Genomic DNA, 23,694 nt, shown 5'->3' on the forward strand with positions numbered 1-23,694 from the left:
AGATGAGGAAACAGTGCTGGCCAGTTTAAACAATTCATCTGCATCCACTGGGGCTCTTTGTTTTAAGAAAAAGAATTTTAAGCACAAATTTATTTAAAGGAAATGAGTAGTTATCGTAATCAAAAAAGAAAACAAACAACCAGAGCTCAAGAGGAACAGAAACCAAATCAACTCTACAGATTTGAGAAGCAAGAACGAGAGAGGAGTCCCTTCTGGCTGCTCATGTAGAGTGAATGGACTCCAGTCACTTTTCATCTACATTTGACTCCTCTCAAGATTCAAAAGCTAAGGCGAGAAGCCCCTGTCCTGGGCTTGGTGCCCAACAGAGACCACACGATTACTTTAAAGGAAAGACAAGTGACAGTTATGGCTTAGTGACAAAGAGCGCTGGCTCCAGAGGCAGTAAGCCTGGGTATGAATCCCCACTAGACCAATGACTACTAGCTGTGAGACCTTGGGCAGGTCTCTCGCCTCTCCCTACTGCAGTCTCTTCATCTGGAAAAATATAGCCGCATTATCACCTACTGAGATAACATCATGGGGTATTCAGAACAAGACCTGGCACATAAACACATATCCTTAGGCAAAAACAATTATAATAGCTAACAACTGACATTTCACTTGTCTTTACTAGAATTCTAGGGCTGCGGTTGCTTCCCAACCCACACTGCTTCCACTTCTCAGCCATGTTTCCTTGCCTTGTCTCATCTTCTCAAGCCCAAGACACACAAATGTCACTTCCTTATTCTTCCCCTTCTGTTATATTAGCATTCTCATCCAATGAAAAAAGCACACATTTTCCTTCCTTCTCTTAGTGCAAATTTGTGAAATAGTCTTCCATTTTGCAGATGTGTGCATGGCACATGGTAGGAGATTGATTTAGATTTAATACTGTTACATAAGCAACCAGAGAGAGATTCTACATTAAGTTCAGAAATAAGAAGTAGAGAGAAAAGAAGATTTGGAGTGATTATATCAAGAAATCCAGGTATGTAGGCATTACTATAAAAGGAACCATTATAATTTTCCTCATACTTGATGCATAGGGATAAAACCAGAGACCTACAGAGATATGTGCAAACCTGCTAGTTAGAGACAGAGCCAAGCCAAGACAGCCAGTCTCCTGGGCTCAGCTCTGTTCACAGCTCACCATCTCTAGGATGTAGCTGCAGTCTGTGCACGGGAGGTTATTCTCGTGGTAACTACAGCCTACCTGAGAATTAGAAGAGAATTTCCATTTCTGTGTGGTAATATAGTGAAAGCTGGTATGAAGGAATAATAGGCTTTGGACTCAGACCAATTTGAACTCACTTGCCAAGTGCCCATTTGTCAATTATGTAACACCTCTGAATGTTATTTTCCTTATCTGTAAAATGTGTATGGGCATAACTTCCATAGGACAATTGTGAGGATGAAACTGGATAATGTGTAAAAACCCTAGCACTCTTAGACACTTTTAACTTTATTCAGAGATGATGCTAACTCCTGGCTCAAAATCTCTATACCCACTCCACTTCTGTAATCAGGGGTCAGTAGTGCATCCATTCACCTAAGGGCACTGGGCTCTGAGAATGTTCTGGAGTGGTACTGCTCTGGTTTCAACCCTGACTCCAGCACTCACAGCATGGGTGATCTGTGGCTCACTTTCCCCACCTATAAAATAAGGGATCATAATACAGACCTCACTGGGGGTTGACATGATAAGTAATCAACATGGACAAGGTGCTTAGGCTACTGTTGCTAAGAATAAGTGTTTCAGCATCATTTTCATGCATCCTGAGACTCAACGATCAGGTGGCCTTCTCATTCCCTGACCTTCTGGTCCACTCTGTCATACTACAGGCTGTCTTATCTATTGCTTAAAACTGTACCACCTCTATGATTTCTAGTTCAGACATCCCACTCCTTGAATTTCTACTTCTAACTTCTCCCCAGAGTGTGACTCACGTGCGAAAGGGGCTGGCACCCCATCAGAGTGTTAGAAATGCAGAATGTGTGGCCCTGGCCCAGACCTGCCCATCTGCGTCTGCATCTTAATAAGATCCAGGTGACTCACATGCATGTTACAATTAGAGAAGCACTAGAATCTTGCTCCCCTTCTTGGCTGCCCCACCAGTCTGTTTCCAGCCCCCTGACCCTGCAGGGTCATTGACCATCCATCCAGTCTACCTCCTCCCTCTCCACCAGCCTTTACCAATCTTCACCCCATGGAAAACATTCCTTCACTATTAATACCTCCAGCCTCTGTGCTCCTCATCCTGTCCTTATGCTCACAGAGGAAAAACCTCCACTCTCTCTGTGCTTGCAGTGCTGGCTGCCAAGAGATCTAACCAGCAAGCTGATTCCACTTCTCTCATCAGGGAAGATGACTGCCTTCTACTTCACCGAGAAAACAGAAATTATCAGCATGGTATCGCTGACCATCCCACCTGAAACCTCCACACCTGTCTGACCCTGAAGCTCTGTCCATTCTCTCCTCTTCTCTTTCTGACACTCTAGAGGTAAATGCCATCCCTTCTCCTGGCTCTGGATTACATCCCACCCACCTCTGCAGGAAACTTAAGTGACTGGGTATCCCCTTCAATATCTAAATATCCAAATATGAAGACATCACGATCTAGAGCTCTGCCCTGGACTTTACACACCTCTGGCTCCAACCCCCTTCCTCCTTTCTCTTAACCCAACTTCTTTAAAAAGGATCTACACTTATCTACATTTTCCTGCCTCAAATTCACTCCTCTTGTTCAAAACTGGCTTCTGTTCCCACCACCCCACCGAAATGGCTTCTGCTGAGGTCTCAGTCACCTCTTTGCTGCTTAACCCAACGCTTAATTTCAGCATTTCCTAACTAGGTCTCTCCTTGGCACTGGCAGAGCCAGAGCCCTTCATGCTTGGAATTCTTTTTCCTACAGGTTTCCACCATCTCTGGTCATTTCTAGTTGCAGGACCATCTCCACTCCCTGCTACCTCCTATTCTCTCCTCTGACTGCAATCAACCCCAGGTGACTCCCAAGTCAGGCACAGACCAGATCTCTCTTGGATCATCAGATCTACTTATCTAACTCTACTTGAATGTCTGACCCTGAAACTCATCACATCCTCGACTGAACTTATTATTTTTCTTCCAGAATCTGCTACTCCTCCAACAGTTTGAGCTCACTAATGAGCATGGCCAGTCACAGTTCCTCAAGCCAGAAATCCAGGCACTGACACCTTCACTCGTTATCTCAGCACTCATCAAGATCGATGCAGTCTAAATGTCTCTTAAGTCCACTTGCTTCTCTCCATTTCCACTGCAGTGGCTCCATTCTGAACCACCCTCATCCTGCTCCCATACAGCTTGCAAGAGCCTCCAACGGGCCCACTCTTGCCTCACCCAATCAACTGCCTATACAGGATCCTGAAGTGACCTTCTAAAATCCCAAACATTGTCATTTCTCTTCTCTGCTTAAGCTCTTCGATGGCTCTTCATGACTACACTGGTCCCCACCTCCACCTGAACCTCACTTCACTCCCTCTCCCCAACCCTCCACCACTGTAGCCACACTGGCCTTCTGTTGGTCCAAGGGGAGGCCTCCTGCCCCACCCTCTGCTTCGAATGCTCTCCTTGCCCTCTACTTTCTTTACCTTCATCGGGTTCACACCTACTCATCCTTCAGATCCCAATCTAAAGGACTTCCCAAAGAAAGTCCAGAATACAGTAGGACCCCTATCATATGTTCTCACAGTATATGTGCATTTCCTTAGTAATACCTAATTTTAATTATTGGTGACATTACATATTTTATATCTACCAGTCCCACCAGACCATAAGGTACTGGGAGTAGAGACCATATCTGTCCTACTCAAAGCTGTATTTCCCAGTGCCTAGCACAAAGTTGGTGTACAAATATCTGCTGAATGAATAAACACAACAAGGTTACTGCTATTCCTCACCTCCCCCTTTCCAGCTGTGAACACTCGGGATTTTAGAGGTAAAAAGTTGCTACAGCCTGTGAATCTAATTATAAAAATGTCATTACACCTGTTTATTCCCACTGCCTCCCACATAACTGGCACTACCTTCTATTTCATAGTCATATCCTGGAAGGAAAGTACCCGAAGTATGTTGTTTGCAGCTCACCTCAACCTACTTGACACAGCTCATTCCCAGCTCACCTGCCAAAATGAAGAGAAACAGATAACCTCCTAGAGGAAGGTGGACAAGTGTCAAGGGCTGCCTTTGCCTACTGTGTTCAAAGACCTTCACTCACAAATTCATTTAAGAAAGATGGGGTGCCAGCTCTGGTCTTCTGCAGCTCCCTCGGGCTGGTAGTGTCATTTCCAGCAATGGGTGAAGAGTAAGCAAAATCTATTTTAATAACTCATTTCAGGTATCCCATGGCTTTCTATATTTGACTTTGCCCTTGACTGTGCCAACAGGGCAAGAGTTAAAGCCACAAGACTACACAATTTACAAAGGGTGGGTCAGAGTACTGATGAGACAGATTTTAAAAAGCCAGGGCTTTTTAACGAAAAGACATCCTTTCATCCAAAGAAAGAAAAACTAATTTTTTAAAATAGAGCCTATTTTTCTTTCTTGAAGCTTCAGATAAAAGAGATTTGCTTTGTGGACAAGTATTTTGCCCAGAGAACGTAAAAACATCAGTCATCTATTAAAACAACTCCAACTGAGTATTTTGCCAAATTGGCTCAGTTTCAAGATAAAGTGAAACTTTGGGGCAGAACTTTTTAAACCAAACCCAGCCCTTGCACAATGGGAGGAAGTGAAAAACTGGTATCTTTTGTCACAAACACTGCTGCTGCTACGCCCTTCAATGCAGAAATTAGTAACTCAGGCTCTCTACGCAGCCAGCGGGGCCTCTCTTCCATGCCTTGGTGAGAACCAGCGAACTGTAAGTGACCCCTCAGTCTCTATCGCTCTGACCACTCCCCTCACTCTGCCAGAAACAGGCCGGGGTCTGCCATCAGCTACTTCCTAGCATGGGGCAGGGGACTCCCCACCTCTCTATTTCTAAAACTCATCACCTCCCCTCCCAAGGTCAAGTCCTTCACCCATAGCCCCTGCTCCCTCTGAACAAACGCATGGCAGCTCAGCTCCAAAACCAGGAGGCTCCTTCTGCCTGAGTGTGCTGTGGCAGGACAACAAAGGACTGGCAGGCCTGCAGAAGGACTAGTCAAGACTGGGGCCCTAAGTTCTCTCTTTTCGCAACTGCCACGTACAGCTCCCAGAGTCCTGGTTCAAATGCCCATCTGTGCAGCCCCTGAGGAGTGGGATGGGGAGGAATTCGGGCCCCCCGCAGAGCCAGGCAGAAAGCAGTGCCCGAAACTAGAGTGATCTTAGAGAGGAATGGTGATACAGGCAGGATTACACAGAAGATGTCTTTGTGTTTCTCTATATCTGGCTAAAGTGAATTTCAATTAGATTTGCACTCTTTGCTTCCCAAAAACATATCATTCCCTTTTAAATGCATTTATCTTATCATATTCTTTTTTGTAGCATTTGTCATAATTGCCATTAAATATCTGAGTAATTATTTCATTTGTTCATTCATTAAATAATTATTGAGTGCCTACCTTGTGCTAGACACTAAGAATAAAAAGACATAAGGCCCTCCCTTCAAGTAGCATATGTTCTACCAGGAAGAGACAGACTATATACAAATAAATAAGTAAAACATATGGTATGCCAGATGGTGATAAGTGCTATAGAGAAAAATATAATTGGGAAAGGGAACAGTGATTGCTGTGAGGGGACTAGGGATTAGGGTAGTGGGTAGGTGGCATTTTTAAATAGTTTGGTGAGACCTCATCATGAAGTGACGCTGAAACTAGTCTAAAAGAAGTAAAGGAATGAGCATACCAAACAAAAGTGGACCAGGCAGAGGGAACAGCAAATGCGAAGGCTCTGAGGCAAGAATATCTTTGCAGGAATTGAAGGATAAAGAGGAGCCCACTGTGGCTTGAGGAGCATAGGCATGGGTGAGGTCAGAAGGGTGACAAGGTGGGGGCAGGGGGCTTGAGATCTGTGTGGCCTTAGAGGCCTCTGTCCACACTTCAGCTCTTCCTTGGAATACAAGGGTAAGCCTCCGGAGCATTTGAGCACAACAGTGATGTGACTCATTTAAAATGATCTGACTGCCGTGTTGAGAGCATACTGGAAAGGGTGAGAGGACAGGAGTGGAAGCAGGAGACCAGCCAGCAGGCAACTGCAATGATTCACGGAGAGACAATGATGGTTGAGACCACAGCGGTCAGAGGGAGTGGGGAGAAGTGGTCAGATTCTGGATATACTTTGATGATGGAATGCAGCTGCATTGGTGGGTAGAGTGAATTTTGAATATAAGAGATTATGGTTTTCGCTAAAGGTTAATAATTTGGTTTACACCCATGAAAATAATTACATAACAATTCAAGATGGCACGTGATTAAGTGACTATTAGAATGATCTAGGCGATATGTTATTTAGTAAAGCAAGAAAATATGTATGAAAGAAGTACAACTTGAGAGCAGAGAACTAGTTCTAGGATTTCCAAGGGTGACTGTTCTGAAGGTGATCAAACTAAGGGCTCGTTTGTTCTTAGTAGAGAAAATAACGTTCTGCAGTGAGTTGTGCTTTCCTGCCCAACTTCTGTTTTCTTCAATAATTTTAAATGAACATTTAAAATATAATAATATAATCTACAGCCATGCCACCCTGAATGTGCCCGATCTCATCTGATCTCAGAAGCTAAGCAGGGTCGGGCTTAGTACTTGGATGGGAGACCACCTAGGAAGACCAGGTGCCGATATACATATATAATATAAAGCCAGTGACCATATTTAAATTTTAAAAGCAACTTTGGGAAAGAGAGTGGGGATGTTCCTCTGCCTTAGTTCCTCTAAAGCAGGGCTCTCTCACAGAACCTTACAGAAATGTTCCGTATCTGGCCTCTCCAATACAGTAGCCACTAGCTGTATGTGGCTACTGAGCACTTAAAATGTGACTAATATGATGGAGTAACTGAAAATTTTGATTTTATTTAATTCTAATTATTTTTCATTAAAATAGCTACTTGTGGCTAGTGGCTACCATCTGGAATCAGAGAGATCTAGAGAAAATAAAATCACAACCCAGTGAAGCATTCACGAACCATATGTTAGACTTTTTCTCTTAAAATTGAATTAAAATGATACACACAAAATAGATTTGTAAAATCTTACAGTAAACATTCTTATTTTTTATTATGCCATACAGTTGCCATCTAATTATCCTATTTCTACATATATTCTTTGAAAAGAAACAGTAGCTAGCTTGGTCTTAACAGTTTTTAAACATAGTTCCTTATTTTTTGCATACAACTCTAATATCTTCTAGGCCATCATTCTAACAATGTCATTCAAAATGAGATTTCCCTCCCTGATGTTTATTCAATGCTAACATTTTAAATATCATATAAAAATATAGAAGATTATTATTATAATAGAAATACCCTCCTGCTCTAAGCAATTTATTCCTCCCAAGATCACAGGAAATGAAAAGGCTGGTGTTAGTATCGCCATTTTTCAGATGAGAAAATCAAGGCAGAAAGAGATTACAGTTCATTTCATAGCATAAAGCTACAGTGTAGTCAGAAAAGAAGAACAAGAATTAGGAAGACATAAAAAAGAGAATTAAAAAAAAAATCTATATGCAAATCCTTAGTTGCCAAATTCAAGTGAGCTGAGACCTGGTCTCAGAAATGCTGATGAAATGAGCAGAGTTGGTGGCAGTGTCTGTCCTTTGGGCCCTGTGTCTCAGACCTTCCACGTGTCCTAGCAATGTCCCTATGGTCTGGCAGATTCTGGCTCCACAATGACTGGTGAAGAGGATGCAGTGGTCGGTCAGGTGGCCTCAGAACAATGGCGTTCGCTTATTCATCAGCAAACCATACTCAAATGACAGGCAACATTCATGAATTCTCCTCACTCGACAGCCAGAGAATGAGCTTTCATTAATGTTGCTTCGAAATACTCAGGCTAACCCAAGTTATATCACTAACCTGTATGACCCAAGAGATTAGTAGGGTAATTCAATCGGTTTAGAGCTAACCTCTGAAATTGTCCATTTAATTCCTTCAATTTTGAGAATGAGGAAACTGAGTCCCAGGAACACGGTGATAGATGCAAAAGAACACAGTTTTATTCATTTTATAAGCAAGCAGGCCTGCATTCCTACACTGCAAATCACTGGTGTGTTTCAATGTGTTTCTACAAACTATAGGATTAGAGGATCATCAGTGTTGTCTATACATATGTAACAACATACTATAAAACAAACAACATATATATAACATGCAGCACATGACATAATATACAATACATATATATAACACACAATACATATTACATAATATACAACACATATATTACATTACAGCATATATGTAATGTAATTATATTATTTCCCCTAGAGGAAGAATATTAAAATTGGTGACTGCATCCCTAAACGACATCATTAGATCAAAGCTGAGACACAATAATGTTATAAAAGCAAAGATGAAACAAATATAAACCATTAAAATAATTTAAAATTGTTCAAGTATGTGCTAGTTCCTGTGAAATAAGCATAAATACTATGCTAAATACACTATTTATGCGGCCCAAGTACTATTCAATATGTAGGCAAAGAACAACATTAGAACTATATCATGAATCTTGGAAAATATGCTCTTTGGAATTTAGAAGGGCTTCTTAAGGGTAACTCGGTGAGCCTGCTCTTTTAACCAGTCTGGGCAAGTCTGAACTGATGTTTCCTTTGACTGAGCAGAGACATTCCAGCTCATCCCCCATCTTAGCAATAACTCAAAATGCTAAACATGGGCAAGGGCTTTGTACATGTTTCCTGATGACAATGAAGATGCTGATTTTTTTTTTTTTTTTAAATGCTAAAAATGCCAGGCTGTTTCTGCCCTGCTAAAGGTTACCTGCCCAAAGCCAGCTGCCAGCCATGCTACATCACAGCTGGCTTGTCACTTTGATGGTCAATGTTACAGAAGTGCACATTCCCTTCAAACTAAATTTTTAAAAAATTCCCCCAAGTTATAAGTTTTAAAAGGAGCTTCAAGATATGAGACCAAGAAAGTCGCAGTCTTTTATTTTTTTTTTTTTAATGCCTACAGCACCCGGTATTTCTAGGTGGTCTCCCATCCAAGTACTAACCAGGCCCAACCCTGCTTAGCTTCCAAGATCAAACGAGATCAGGCACATTCAGGGTGTCATGGCCATAGACAAAAAATTCCCAGTCTTAATCCTGAAAAAATCTTTGGCCAATACCATTAATCACAGCCAGGGACAGGGACATAATCTGTGTAAAGCATCTTAGAATAACGGGGGACTTGAGATGTCCCTTTTTAATTCCCTAAGCAACCTTTATGGCAGGAAGACTGATTCTAATTCTTCCATAGACAAGTGGGAAGGAAAAGCATCCAGGAAGATGCACATTAGTCTCATGTAGAGAACCTAACAATCAGAATGGGCAGGGAGAACCAGGCACTAGCTGGACTGCACCTTACAGGCCATATTTCTTTTCCTGGAAATGCTGATTGTGCTAAATTATGATGTGAGCCACCTGGGCAAGCTCATGGTCCCTGTTGAGGTTTTATTTTGCACTTTTTGTGGTGTGTTAGTAAATTTAGGTGAAAGAATTGAAAGAGATAAAAGAGGTAAATACAGAAGGGAAAATATTTTTTTAAGTGATAAGATGCCTTGGGAAATGTTATTAGACACATTTTACCATAAACAGTCTAAGAGATGCCATTAATCAGAATATAGTCTATGATTAAAGTAAACAATCTTTGATGTATTTCCCCCAAATTATTTTCCTCTGGTAAGGCAAAACAAAATAAATCTGTAAGACACTTCCAAACAGGTAGTGCTCTTTTGCTGGAATTATTTATCTTGTCACAAACAGTGCCCCCATCCTCCCCACAAAAAGCAACTGTTTTGTGTACAGCCTTCTTTTAAGGAAAATTAGATATGTAATATAACTTTCCTTTACTGAAACTCTTCATTTCTAACTATTCCAATGGAGTTGGTTACATTAAAATATCAACCCTTCCAACAAATCATGGCGGCTTTGCCCATTAGCCTGGCTCAGGAGGAGACCATGACTTCATCCCCTGCATAAACCCAGCTCTCGGCATAGTGGCTGCCTCAAAGTAGCAGCTTAAATCAACTGCAGAGGTTACTTTTCATATTCACATAGAGTATCACTTCTTTGCTCCATTAGTTTCACAGATTTCAACAACAACAACAGAGCCTTACCAGAGTGATTACTGGATATCTAACATGGCCCTTCACTAGCTGTGTGATGTTGGGCAGATCACTGTCTCCTCCTTGTGCCTCCGTTTCCTTTTCTAGAAAGTGGAAATTAATTACAGCACTTGTCTGCTAGTGTTGTTATGAAGACACTAATTAAATGAGTGAGTAGTGTAGTACGTCACGCTGGATACTGTGTCATCATAAAATCATCACTACCACCATGCTGGGAAACAGTCTATTTCACATCTGAAACTTTTTAAATTAAATACCGAAAGCATGAGATAAGGGAAAGAAATACGTGAAAAGGGGGAATTATTGTGGCTGATCAGTCACTCTACCTCCCTAAAAAAATATTATTCATATTACTCACCAGTAACAATGACAGCAACAGCAGCAGCCATGGCCTTCACAGAAACCTCACCTACTGTGTTCTATTCTTTTGATTTTAAGTCTTATGACAACCCTAAAAGGAAGCTGCTGCAAGAACCACTCCCATTTCAGAAATTCACAAACAACAGACTGAAAGACCTGCTGAGGATCCAACACAGTTGACAAATGCCATTACAGAGAATTAAATATGGTTCTACTGCACCCTTCCTGCTGTCAACAGAATTCATTAACAGTGAGATGAACTCACTCTCCTGTCCATGACTGTGTCCCCAGTGCCACAGTTCCTGACACACAGCAAGCACAAAGACTGGTGAACACATGGAATGGACAAGGGGAAAGGAAAAAAAGGAGAGAGAGGGAGAGACAGAACATTATTTTTTGTTCTAATCACTAAATCCAAGCTCTACCTAATATACTGACTATAAACAGAAGTATTATTTTTATTAAAATTGAATATTTTCTGATTATAAAAGTAATACATATTTATTACAGAAAACTATTTTTCTTCTTACCAAAGGAAATTAAGTTAATATATTTCCTACATGTAAATACTACCAGCCACTTTTTTCCCTCGAAAATGGCTTATTCAGATTTTCCAAATGTATCTAGCCATGACATACATTCAGGTGAGAGGAGAAACTTTCAATCACACAGATGTGAGCTGGTCCAGGCAGATGCAAGCAGGGTGGTGAGAGGTTTGTAAAACATGCCACATGAGGAAGAGCTGATGGAACTAGGTCTACTTAGCATAGAGAAGAGACATCAGGAGACAGGAAATCAGTCTTCAAATATTTACAGGGCTGCATGTATCAGAAGGAGCAAATCTTTTTCTGTGAGCCAACTAGGACCAATGTGTAGAAATTAAAGGGAGGGACATGTTAACTTAATATAAACAAAGTGAGCCCAAGATCAATTAGAAGTCGAAGAAAGAAGTGAACTCTTTTATGAGGCTGGGCGTTCACCATCAACAGTCTTGTCAAGAATATTGTACAGGAGTGTGCAAAGTTAAACTAGATGCCCTTGAAAGTCCCCTCCAACTCCAATACCCTGAGAATCTAGATCCCTATCTAGATCCCCACATATACCTATGCGATGGGCATCACAACACCAGGGTGAACGAGATATGGTGTGTAAGATTAACTGCCACTGTACTATAGGTGATGGTACGTACACACAAAAAACTGCCTAAGATGAATCATAAATATTGTAAAACTAGAATTATGTAGTAAGAACTAATTTCTAATTCTATTACTGAGTCTCTCACAGTTTGGAAGAAAGATGTAGATTATCTAGGAACAAAATATTTAGTTCCAGTTGAGATACCCAAATGGGAAGGCTACATGAATGATATATGAGAAAAATTGCCAAACTTATGCAAATTCCTGATTCTGCCCTGACTAGTTGTGTGACCTTGGGCATGCCCTTGCCCCTCTATAGATGTGAGTGCCCAAAAGAACTTGCAGTGCTATTCAATATGGTAGCCACTAGCCACATGTGGCTTATGGATCTTTTGCAATGTGGCTACGGCAACAGAAGAATTTTTAATTTAAACATAATTTTAATTATACCTCATTGTAACTAATATATTAAATTTAAACAGCCACATGTGGCTAATGACTAGCATATTGAACAACAAAGCTCTAGCGATTCCTGACAAGACTGTGGAATGAGAGAGTCAACTTGCAGACTAACTTCAACCCATCACCTTCTATAAGATCTGGATACCATAGAGACAGTTGTGTGAGAAGGACGACGGGAGAAAAGGCTTAGAGCTCCCGCCAGCCTTTGCTGGTGCAATTCATCATCACTCAGCATCCCGGGGTAGACAGCTCAGTGGCACTCACTCTTTCATGGCCAGGGCTGGGTTCTGTCTTCAATATTGGCAGTGTAACCATCAAAGTTCCCTGGAAGGACAGCCTGGGAAGAGTGATGCCCAGTGGTAAATACCACCAGCCTCCTACCCTTAATATGAAAATTCTGGTGAATTATGAGTAAAATATTTGTGAATAACAGTGGATAATTAGTGAAACATTATTGAAATATAATGTTCCCTGCAGAGTACAAACAGCTGCCTCTAAATTAGTTAAATACCGCTTATAAAGCACACCATCAGATTTATTTTAGGTCTATTTATTTATTTCAAATCAAATTATACAACCAATCCTAAAAACTCTTTCACACAATTACAAACACACAAATAATAAAAGCCCCCCCCAAAAAACGTGATTTCTTGAAGAGTTGTCTAGGTTGTTTCTTTAAAAAATGTGAAGAGTCTAGAAAAAACTCCCTTTAAGCCAATCGCCTGTTTAACAGCTGAATGGGGGTGTTCCCAGCACAATGCAACACCACTGGCTAGTCTCGCAGAGCAGATTTTCCTACGCAGAAAGCGCAGATGTCTGCTTGCTGATTCTTAATTCCTAACCCACATTCTGCTGATATTGCATACCTCCTGTAATTATCATGAGTCCTGCACCCAGAGAACAAGGCAGACGAAAGCCTCACTGTGGGTGCCCCTGCAAGCACTTGCTTGCCTTTCCCTGCGTAATTGCCTCTGATCACTGTGCAGACACTGAACTCATTGCCTTTTTCCATTCACATGCTGACTCAAGTATTCCCAGCACCGTTACTCATGTTTCAGATCGTCTAGAATAAAAACACAGATGTTCAACTCCAGCAATTATTCCATTTTAGACTTTTCTTTAAAGTGACCAACTACTCCCAGTATGACATACATCTTAAGCAGGTAATATATATATTTTTTTAAACTGACTTAAAGATGAAGTTATTAAAAAACATAATGGATAGTACCATGATTTTTAAACATTTAACAAAAGGCTGAAGGACAGATTCCCTTGAAGTCTGCCCACAGACGCTGTCTTAGTCTGCTCAGGCTGCTGTAACAGATACCACAGACTGGGGGGCTTAAACAAACGTTTATTTCTCCCAGTTCCAGAGGCTGGAAAGTCCAAGATCAAGGTGCCAGTCAATATCAGTTCCTGATAAGAGCCCTCTTCCTTCTTGCAGTGGCCTCACATGGCAGAAAGAGAGCAATCTAGCTCTCTAGTCTCTTCTACAGGGACACTAATCCCATCATGAGGGCTGCACCACCATTACTTAATTGCTTCTAAAAAGCTCCACTTCTACATAGCATCACACTGGGGTTACGGCTTCAACATATGAATTTGGGGGGACACAAACAGTCAGTCCATAGCAGACTCCAAATAAGAACTGGAGGTCCCTCCTTATGTCTTCTGAAATAAAATCATGCATTTTCTATAGGGAGGGTGTCCTTAGGTGACAGAAGCTCAGTAACCGTCACAGTTCCAAGCACCTGGAAATGCTTGCTGATTGCTGAATTTGCAAACGTGGGCATGTGGGCTTCCCCAGCACTAGTAGGAAGAAATCCCCAGCAATGAGCAATGGAAGCAGAATTCCCCTCTGACTCGTTTTTGTGTTGCTGATAATGCCTGCCATATGTAAGCAGAGAAATCTGCCTTCAAAGGTGAAAAATAATAATGCCATTGTCTGGGCAAAATACCCTCAAAACCTACCAAATTAATATACCATGAAGCTTCATTCCTATTACAGAACTTCAGTTGCTTTAACCAGCAGACATACCAAAGAAACAGTGGCCTTTACAGCCTTAAGACTCCCGAGTTCTAGAGAACGAGGCCAAAAGTAACACTTACCAACGGTGTGGATACCGAGACTATTTTACAACACCTGTAGACACATTGTAGCTATGATGCCACAATTACAACGTGACTCTAGAAGGTTTGGAGGCCTTGCATTCTTAAGACTTGCTTTCACTCACCTGTCACTGAAGGTCCTTGCTCTTTTTCGCTTCTTATGAACTGCTTCCCTATAGCTCTGGTGTTTCCTTTTCAGTCTCCCAAAAGATATCCAAAATGACAGCTTCTGTTTGCCAACTCACAGCTAGAGGCAAAGAAGCCATTTCCCACTAGGAAAGGGGGCCCACAGTCGCAAGTGGTGATTACTCTCCATTTCATACTATGCATATATGTTTAATGCTCTCCCCTGAGGCCTCATTCTTGCAAATATTTTCATTACAATTGTAAAGTCATCAACTTCTACATGTATGGCAGGTGCGTTTTGTTTAGAAGTCACTGCAGCCAAGAAACAAGTCACATTAGGTTCCATCCCTCCCGCCTCGTGGAGCTCAATACCTTCGACAGCCCAATCTGAAGAATGGCTTGCTGAATTGAATGAAATGCCCCCAAGTAAGAATTTAAAATTCCACATCTTCAAATCTAAAGATGGCTATAAAAATCATCGGCTGAAAAGCTGCTGAATTGCAGAATATATATTGCTATTTAAGAGTTTATACATCCTCTTTAAGGAAGTGTAGACCTCTTAGAAAATTCAGAACAATTCACATTAATGTTTCATCTGTCCTGAAACTGGGACAGTGGGCACAGTACCGGATAGTCTGAGCTATCTACTTAGTCGGACTTTAGGTCTCTGCATTGCTCTTCAGAATTATTGTCTTAGGGGCTGTAGAAGAAAAATCACAGCCCGAATGCAGTGCGTGCCTACTCCTCGGTTCATAACAAGTATTTTGCTAACTTAAGTCTACAACTATGAACGCTTTTAACTTTCCTCAAATCTAAGCATTTAAAAATGTCTAGTCTACCTATTAAATGTATTGCTAGTGAAGTTAAATAGCAATATATTGTTTTATCTAATATATTATGTTGTCTTGTCTTACATTATCCAGATATTGTATGATCTAGTATTATCATGATTCTCACCTGTTGCTTATTAATTCCATGCAAATTCTGATTCATTTTCAAAAGCAGACCAATAATAATGGTCAATATTTATGTAACTTTTACTACGGGCTGGACCTCAGTCTTTGCTTATGTTAACTCCTAAGACCCTCACTATGACCCTGAGGTGGGCACTGTCCCCTCCCTCGTGCCCCAGGGAGTCTCCATTTCTGTTTTTACTTTCAAGTTCCTACTCCTGAACTATACCAGCAAGCTCAAGCAAAAACAGATAAATATCAGGTAAATAATAAAATAAAGGTCACTTCCTTATATGAGACTTCCTTTGTGTTGCAAGTGATTACTGTGATTGGTAAAATAATTAAGTGAGCTACTTGCCCACACCCAATTTCCAAGGTTAATCTCGCCCCTCAGTGTGCGTGGGCACACACCCTCACCAGATACACCCAGATGATGAGTTACTCACACTTGGGAGCTGTAGGCTAGAACAAGCCCACTGACCATTTGCATCCCAATTACAAAATTAAACTATTAATTTTATCACCTTCTTTACCAAATCTTCTAACAAGTGGCAAGTCAGCCTGAAATCACCCCTCTCCCCCACATTAGAGGTGCTAATGAGCAGGAAAATGAGAGTCTAAGGCCCAGAATAATCTAAGACTGGAATTATCAGTTTTAAACCGTAAGAGTTGACTTATTAAAACTTTACTCATTTGCACCACAGAAGAGGCCAGTTCCTATATTAGAGTTGCATGACCCAAAATCCAAGATAAAATAACCCAAATCAATTTCCTCCTCCATAAAACAGTCACGTATTCTAAAGCGTGTCAGGATCACACCAACAAATTCTGCCTTTTTTTTTCTTGGTATTAATAATCCCAAAATCTTACTACTATTTCTCTCTTTTGTTCTCCTATGTGAACATATATTCCAAGTGCCTAGAAGGGGCATAGCACACAGTAAGTGCTCAATAAATGTTTACTAAATGAAGTGCATGATTGCATAGTTCAGATAGCTCGGTATTCCCACCTATTTACTCTGTTTCTAGTCCTGGACCCTGAAAACTACATTGCACAGTCATCAGAGGGACTCTTCTAAAACACAAACATCCCTGTGTCACTCAACTTCTTGACCTCTCCTCACAGACTTTCCCACACCTCCAGCCAGCTGAAGTCCAAACTCCGTCACAGAGCAACTGTGTTACCTCTCAACATACTCTTTCACGAGACTATGTGGTAACAACAGTGAAATTCCCCATGCCTAAATGGTGCCCTGTCCTCCCTTCTGTCAACCAGGTGCCAGATGACGGTGTTCTCCTGAAAGGCTACACATAACCTTTATCACTGCACTTAGCTTGTTGTGTTAACTATTTTGGTGTCCAACTGTTTCCCCTGCCCCCAGACAATGAACCCTTTATGGGAAGATTATCTTAGTAATAACTGTATCCCCAGCATCTGGCAAAGTACTCAACACACGGTAGGTATCTGTAAATATTTACTGAATGTCTGGATGGATGAATGAACAAAATGAAAAAATATTATACCAATCCAAAAATATCACAGGCAGCAGTGCTTTTGAAGATGACAAAGGGAAAATAAATATGAATAAAGTACATAACAAAATACTTTCCATTAGTAGCAATGATTATAGAATTTATACTCATCATGTAAGACAGTACTGCTATGGCTTTCATTTAGTTTCTCAGGGCAATGAGGTACAGACAACCTTAAGAAAGGGGGATGAAGTGGAAGCTACACATTCTTGGATTCTCTACTCCAGAGTTAACAGTCTGAAAGCAAATCTAAAAAACAGAAATGACTTTCAGTCAGCGTTAAGAAAAAACAAACCAGTGTCCATGCAATGTCATTACCCAACGGTGCTCAACGGGCCCCAGCCCACTTAGGGTCCACATTCCATACTTACTTGGACTCCAGAGCTTCCTCCTTCATGAACTGCCTCCCTCCCTCAACCCAACAACTCCGCCCAATCTGCAAAGGCCCAAATGGCTCAGTTCCAAGAACAACACTCTGGAAAGGTGGCTGGATATAGGCCAATTTCTATACTTTTGAATTTCAGTACTGTGAGAATACTACCCTCTGCAATATGGTGGGACTGGTCTATAATTCTATAAATTCAAAAAAAAGGAATTTAGGTGACTAAGTAAAAACTATAAAGGACAGGAAAACACATAGCTTCTTGAATCATCAAGACTAAGAGTTTTGGCAACTATACATTGTTAAAACAAATATTTTTACCGTTTGTAAATTCTTCAAGTAGGCTTTCTCTAACAATACACAAATAAAGAGAAACAAAAATACAGAAATCCCATTACATATGCAATAGAGAGAGAAAAGATGAGTGGACCCCCAAAAAAGTCTCTTCTGCAGTGCAGGTTTCTTGCACCATGGATCACGTATCCAGTGGTCTAAGGCCTGAGCCCACATTTGGCAGCAGTGAGTGCACAGTCGACACATTTGGCAGCAGTGAGTGCACAGTCAAGACTGTGGCTTCCTAAAGGAAAGTTTGTGCCTACATTACTTGTGGATTTCCAATGACCTACACAGTGCCTGGTACAAAGAAAACAATAAATTATGGAGAGGCTTGTTTTGAACCTTAGATACTGTATTTAAAAAAATACATATGGGTAAAGATATTCAAAGTTTATTTACAAACTCATTATTAAAAATGAAGTTTACTTCAAACAACAGGAGAAAAAAAAGTTTTCAATTTTTTAGTCTTTGGTGGAGTTAATTCGCTGGAAATTTTGTGATTTATCTCATTTCAATTTTCCATTTACCTTCCCAATCTAACAAAATCTTTCCTTCAGGGCGGGTGTTAGCAGACTGCCTCAGAGAGAAAAATTCTGGCTATTTCTATAAATAAAGTTTTATTGCAAAATAGCCACATCCATTCATTTACATATTGTCCATAGCTGTTTTCACACTAGGAAGGCAGAACTGAGTGTCCGTAACAGAGACTGGCCCGCTAAGCCTCAAATACTTGCTATCTGGCCCTTTACAGGAAAAGCATGCCGGCGCTTGCTTTAGGGCACACTGAATAGCCAATAAAATGTGTGGGATTTTTTTGTTTTTTGTTTTTTTTTTAAATAATTTGGAAGATTTGCAGAGCTAAAATTATTTACAAGTGTCGGGGCCCAGGGCAGGCCACCCTGATGGCATATTTTAATTACTATGATTTAAAGTTACTTAAGAAACTGCCGGTGCAAGGACACTCCCTCTGTCCCCCTGAAAGCAGGAGATAAATCTCTCACGCGAAAGGCGCCCTCCCTGTACCTGAAGGCCAAGGAGAAAGACATCCTTACCATCAGAGTTAGGGAATTCAGGGCTGAAAAGTGTGTATAAACAAATCCTGTTACTTTTTTTACTAATTTACTACCAAAGCCCAAACTTTTCTTAAGAGTCCCCACTAATGAGCACCGATACCTAAGTCGAATCCTCACAAATTTAAACATTTTTTTAAATTAAAAAGATATAAAAGCTGCCTGCTTTTTGGTCATTCTCTGAGCATCAATTTTATGATCTCCTATGTACATGAAATAAAATTGTTTTTTCTCCTGTTAATTTGTCTTATGACAAATCTATTATTAGTCCAGCCATAAGAACTCAAAAAGGGGAAGGGGGAAATTTCCCCCTCCTGACACAGGTAATCAAATATGCTATTTGCTTCTGGTTATTATGGTTACTTTACATCCTTACAAGTGAAATCTACTGAAGACATGCCAAAAAAAACCAAAAAAACAAAAAAACAAAAAACAGAAGACTAATGATAAGGAAAATCTTTCTTGCCACCTAATGCATTCCATGATATACTTAAAGCCTTTAAGAGCACTTAAGGAGCAGAATAAATTCCATAGAGGTTAAGGAAAGAAAAAGTGCATAAAGATGTTAAAAAGAAATTGAAGGCTATACAGAACTGAACCGAACCGGCATAAGACATCTTGATCACTCCACATGTATTGAGTAAACGTGATATTTAACAAAATAAGGTCTGTAATGTGAAAGTAAAAGAAAATAAATGGCAGAAAGGGAAAGTGAACCTTGTGGCTCACTATGATAGGCTAAGAGGCTATGACAGAAAAGTGCCCTTTTGGAAACGGTGATCTCAGCCCTACGCAAAGGAAACTCAATGAAGACACTATGAAGAGAGCAGAGACTTTTATCCCAACCTGCACTCATCACACCAAAAGGTCCATTCCTTCCAATTTTCAGAACTTGGAAAGAAGCAAAACACTGGACCCATCTCACACCTCACAGCCACCTACTCATCCTCAGCACAAACAGCTCTCCTGACAGCTGAGACGTCTCTCCTTCCTCTGAAAGAATCTAGTTTATTCCTGCCAAGTACACCCTCATCCCTCCAGATTCCACCTACCCTTCACAGTCCACTTGAAACCCCAACCAGTGCCTCTGTGCCACTCAGAGGGACCAATTCACAAAGACCCTAATGTGAATGATGCTCCCTGGGTTGTGCAAAATGGCAACTCCAATCCCAGCCTCTCCATATAGTCTTTCCCATCCACACCACAGCAGGCTGACATCTCTCTCTTTCCTGAATCTATACATGTGGCCCCCACTTGAGTGTAAGCTTCTAGAAGGCAGAACAAACATTATATATTTCTTCAATACATAAGTCAACGATACAGTCAGGCCCATGCTAAATGCTTTGTATGCATTATCTTATTTAATTCTCAAAATAATCCTATGGGAATCAAACAAACACACCATTATCACCATTATGGGTAGCCATTATCACCATTTTCCAGTTTTATAGATGAGGTAGCTGAGACTTTGCTGGAGGTTACACAACTAGAAAGTGGCTGAGCCAGGACTCCGACTGGGGTCAGTCTGATTCAAGGTATACACGACATCTCACCCAGAAGATACTCAATAAAACCTGCAATGAATGAAAACACACACAAAACTCTGGTTCTACCTTCAGCTGGCCCTTTAGTGGTTCTCAGAATGGCTCCTAGCTTATGATGGCTCACAGGCAGGGAGAGCCATGAGACCGACAGATCTCAGAAAACTATCATCCCACATAAAGTGACTATATGACTCCCTAAGAGTTATGCAAAATACAAAATATCCCTGTTTCTTACTCCTAGGAGCATATCATGCAAACAGTTTGCAATTATTTTCCATATTTAACAGCCAGACCATTCATTCATGTCTTCATATCTGATAACTGAACTCATCATCAGACCACACACCCTCAAAAATAAACATGATTATGGAAAAGTTGGTCTGTTCTACTCTAACATATGCGTAATAACACTACTCTTACAGAACCCTGGAGCTACAGTCAAAAAGAACACTCTCCTCTCCTTTACCTCTCCCTCCTGCCCCCAGAGAAAAGAAAGTCTGAAGTGAAACAAAAGGGCCCAGGTCCCCAGTCTGAAATGAAAATTCCATACATAGAAAAGCATTAAGAAGGCCCCCTACTGAGCTAATTTCAGATATTTAGTTCTATGCATAATTATATGCATACATACTTCATCACTGTTTTTTAATGAGGTTGGCTAAGATAGAAACGACCGGTTTTTTTTCACTTTTCTTAGGTTAAGGCGCTTATTTTAATGCCCATTGTCATAGTTTGCTGCGGAGCACTGGAGAGAACATCTGAGAAGCTTTAAAAAGGTGACAAGGAGGAACAGCTCCCTGTAGACGGTACTCTCAGGGAGTAAGGCCAGGAACTGAAGACACCGTTGGGAAAAAGACAACCCAAGGTAAGCAGCACCGTTCGTAAATGGGGACCTTGACTGCAACCTCCTATCTTCAAGTAACATTTTGAGGTTTAAAAACAAGAGAGTAAATGGCAGGGGGACACAGCTGCTTCATCTGAAAGCATCTTTCAGTTTTCTTAAACAAGTTTCCAAGTCAAGGAGAAGAGTCAAGAGCAAGCTCCAGAGGTGGGGTTCGTAGCCAAGAAAGATTCTCTTGGTGAAAGAAGCTACTGTGAACCTCAGGCCCGGCCCTGCCAGGGCGGGAAGTCAGCAGCTTATTCGGGAATTCGCCACCTTGAAAGCTCAGCAAGTGAGGAAGCAGTGAGAGGAGGCAGATGGGGGGTGGGGGTGGGGGTGGAGCAGAAGCCACCCCCAGACAGCTGTGATGTCATAAAAATGCAGCAACCATACAGTGTGGAAACAGGAGCCTTGAGTATCTGATTAACTGAGAAGCGCTGTGGTAATTTCTGAACTAACATGGAAAAAAAATCAAAATCCATTATTACATTCAACCGTTATAGACTGCTAGAACAATCAATGCGTTCGTTGGAAATAAAACTAAGCCTTGTTCTAATGGTGTCTATGGCGAGGGGCCATGCTCTGGGTAAAACTGGGTTATAATGAGTTTCTCGTCTGGGACTTCCCGAGAACAGAGTCCAAGACAGATCCACCCGATACTTAAACCCAGCCTTTAACCAAGGCCCTGTAACCAGACTTAGTTATTTGAGCCTAAGTAGGGACTCTCAAAAATTCAGATAAACTTGGTTACTTGAACGCCTCCATTATAGCAAAAATAGAAAGAACCTGTAATCTAATCATGTAACGGTTTTTAAACCAGCCAAAATAACTGGCAAGTAGGACCATATGAAATTTTCCCTGCTAACATGGCAAAAACAAAACCCCGCTAACGGAATGGCTTCATTATCATTTTAGTCGTCTGCCATGACAAAGTAACCGCTTGAGCTAAAGCCGACCCGCTTTGTCATCATTTTAATTCCTCACTGTAAATCAATAACTGTACCATTCTATACAACATATTTTGCCCAATTCAAAATTCTGGTCAAAAAACGTGTCTGGGACAAGGAACAATGATATATGTTTGTTTAGTAAGGTTGTAGACATGCAAAAATCTCATTAATTCCACATCCAAATATTTCAACCATTTCTAAAGGGTAGGCAGAGGACTCGAGAGTAAAGACCACAGAATTTAAACATTTTAGTAGAAAGATTAGGAGTCTAAAATCAAACAGCTCTTATGTTCTTGGTTATATACCGTATCGTTTGGCATCTGGTGTTCTGTGAGATTCTCAGGTTATATCTGGTTTGTCTCTAAAATGACTGCACATCTTTGGTTCCCTTTGCAAACACCGATCATATGCAGCTGGTGCTTACTAGGAGGTGCTAGCTATCTGCTAGATTAGTTCTAAGAGTGATGTGCTCGGCTAACATAACCTAAATGGCTTCATAATTCTGTCTCAACCAACTCTGCAGCAGCCTACTTTTTCTAGGGCAGGGTGATGAAAATTATTTCAAGAAATGGAAAAAGTGTGATTTAAGTAACTCAATTGAGGTTATTTCTCTTGGGAAAAGGACAGCTGACTGACTATTCTCAGAAATTCAATAAGTGGTGTCTGACCCCTATGAGTTATTTACATTTAGCAATACCTTTACTAGTGAAGAGGAGGTGTTCTGGTCAACTCCAGTGAGCTTCAGCATCTCCGCTTTCAAAATACAAAGGACTGAACTCCAAATCCCCCTCATAGTTGCACTCAGAATATTTTCAATGTTCAGCTGACATAGAAAAGTCTGAATCCAGTACACAAAGGTGGTTTAGGGATGTCTCTAGAGAATGAAGCAAAGTGTGTGTTGTTTAGAAGCCAAGTGTTCACACGCAGGAGCCTTTGTTGCAAAACATAAATTACCTGCTGCATAAAAGCCTCCCTTATCTCGTTTCTCTCCAAGCTTTATCCTCCAGGCATTCTTACACAGGACCAAGGGCCCACACAGCCACACTTCACATAGCTGGAGTTCTGCAGGCACTGGAGGGAGGTGGGTGTTACCCCCACCCCACCCCCCAGGAGGTCTTTTCCAGCCATAGCAGCTGCAGCCACACTCCAAACCCCTCCCCAAACCACTAAAACAGTCCCAGGGAGACCAGCCTTCCACCTCCCTCTACTCAATTTTGTCAAAGGCAACAGTGGTTTGTTTTTTTTCCAATCAGAGTATATATTACCTAAAGTACCCCTAGAGCAATGTATAGTTCTTTTTCCATTCCTAGCACAAAATAAAATAGCCCAGAAAAGAAAAATTGAAACCAGAAGTTTACTTCCATCATGATTCTCCTTCCACCAAGAAAGCAAATGTCACACACACCAGACCTCACCACCCCCCCGAATCAAAACAGTGGCACCAGCTTTCCAAATAGAGGAGAGAAACAATTTTCACAATGGCAGCCAACATGTGAAAATACTTTTATTGCAAAATTGAAGTGTCACTCAGCAAATACATGCTAGAATGCTAATAGGAGTAATT

At 41.0% G+C, this 23,694-nt stretch overlaps 1 protein-coding gene, 1 long non-coding RNA gene and 1 pseudogene across 11 annotated transcripts in view; 1 reads left to right on the forward strand and 2 right to left on the reverse strand.

Annotated features, from left to right (window-relative positions):
- CARMIL1 (capping protein regulator and myosin 1 linker 1) overlaps positions 1–23,694 on the reverse strand; it is a 268,640-nt gene that overhangs the window by 177,785 nt on the left and 67,161 nt on the right. The window lies entirely within an intron of this gene.
- The window catches only part of LOC111732495, a 119,087-nt gene continuing 100,061 nt past the window's right edge, over positions 4,669–23,694 (forward strand). For both annotated transcript variants that reach the window (XR_002777580.1, XR_002777579.1), the window contains exons 1-2: positions 4,669–4,895; positions 20,998–21,165. This is a non-coding gene — a long non-coding RNA (uncharacterized LOC111732495). The remainder of the gene's footprint in view (positions 4,896–20,997; positions 21,166–23,694) is intronic.
- LOC111732498 lies at positions 9,132–9,250 on the reverse strand (annotated as a pseudogene).

Source organism: Pteropus vampyrus, unplaced genomic scaffold (genome assembly GCF_000151845.1).
Source record: "Pteropus vampyrus isolate Shadow unplaced genomic scaffold, Pvam_2.0 Scaffold463, whole genome shotgun sequence".
Taxonomy (NCBI): Eukaryota; Metazoa; Chordata; class Mammalia; order Chiroptera; family Pteropodidae; genus Pteropus; species Pteropus vampyrus.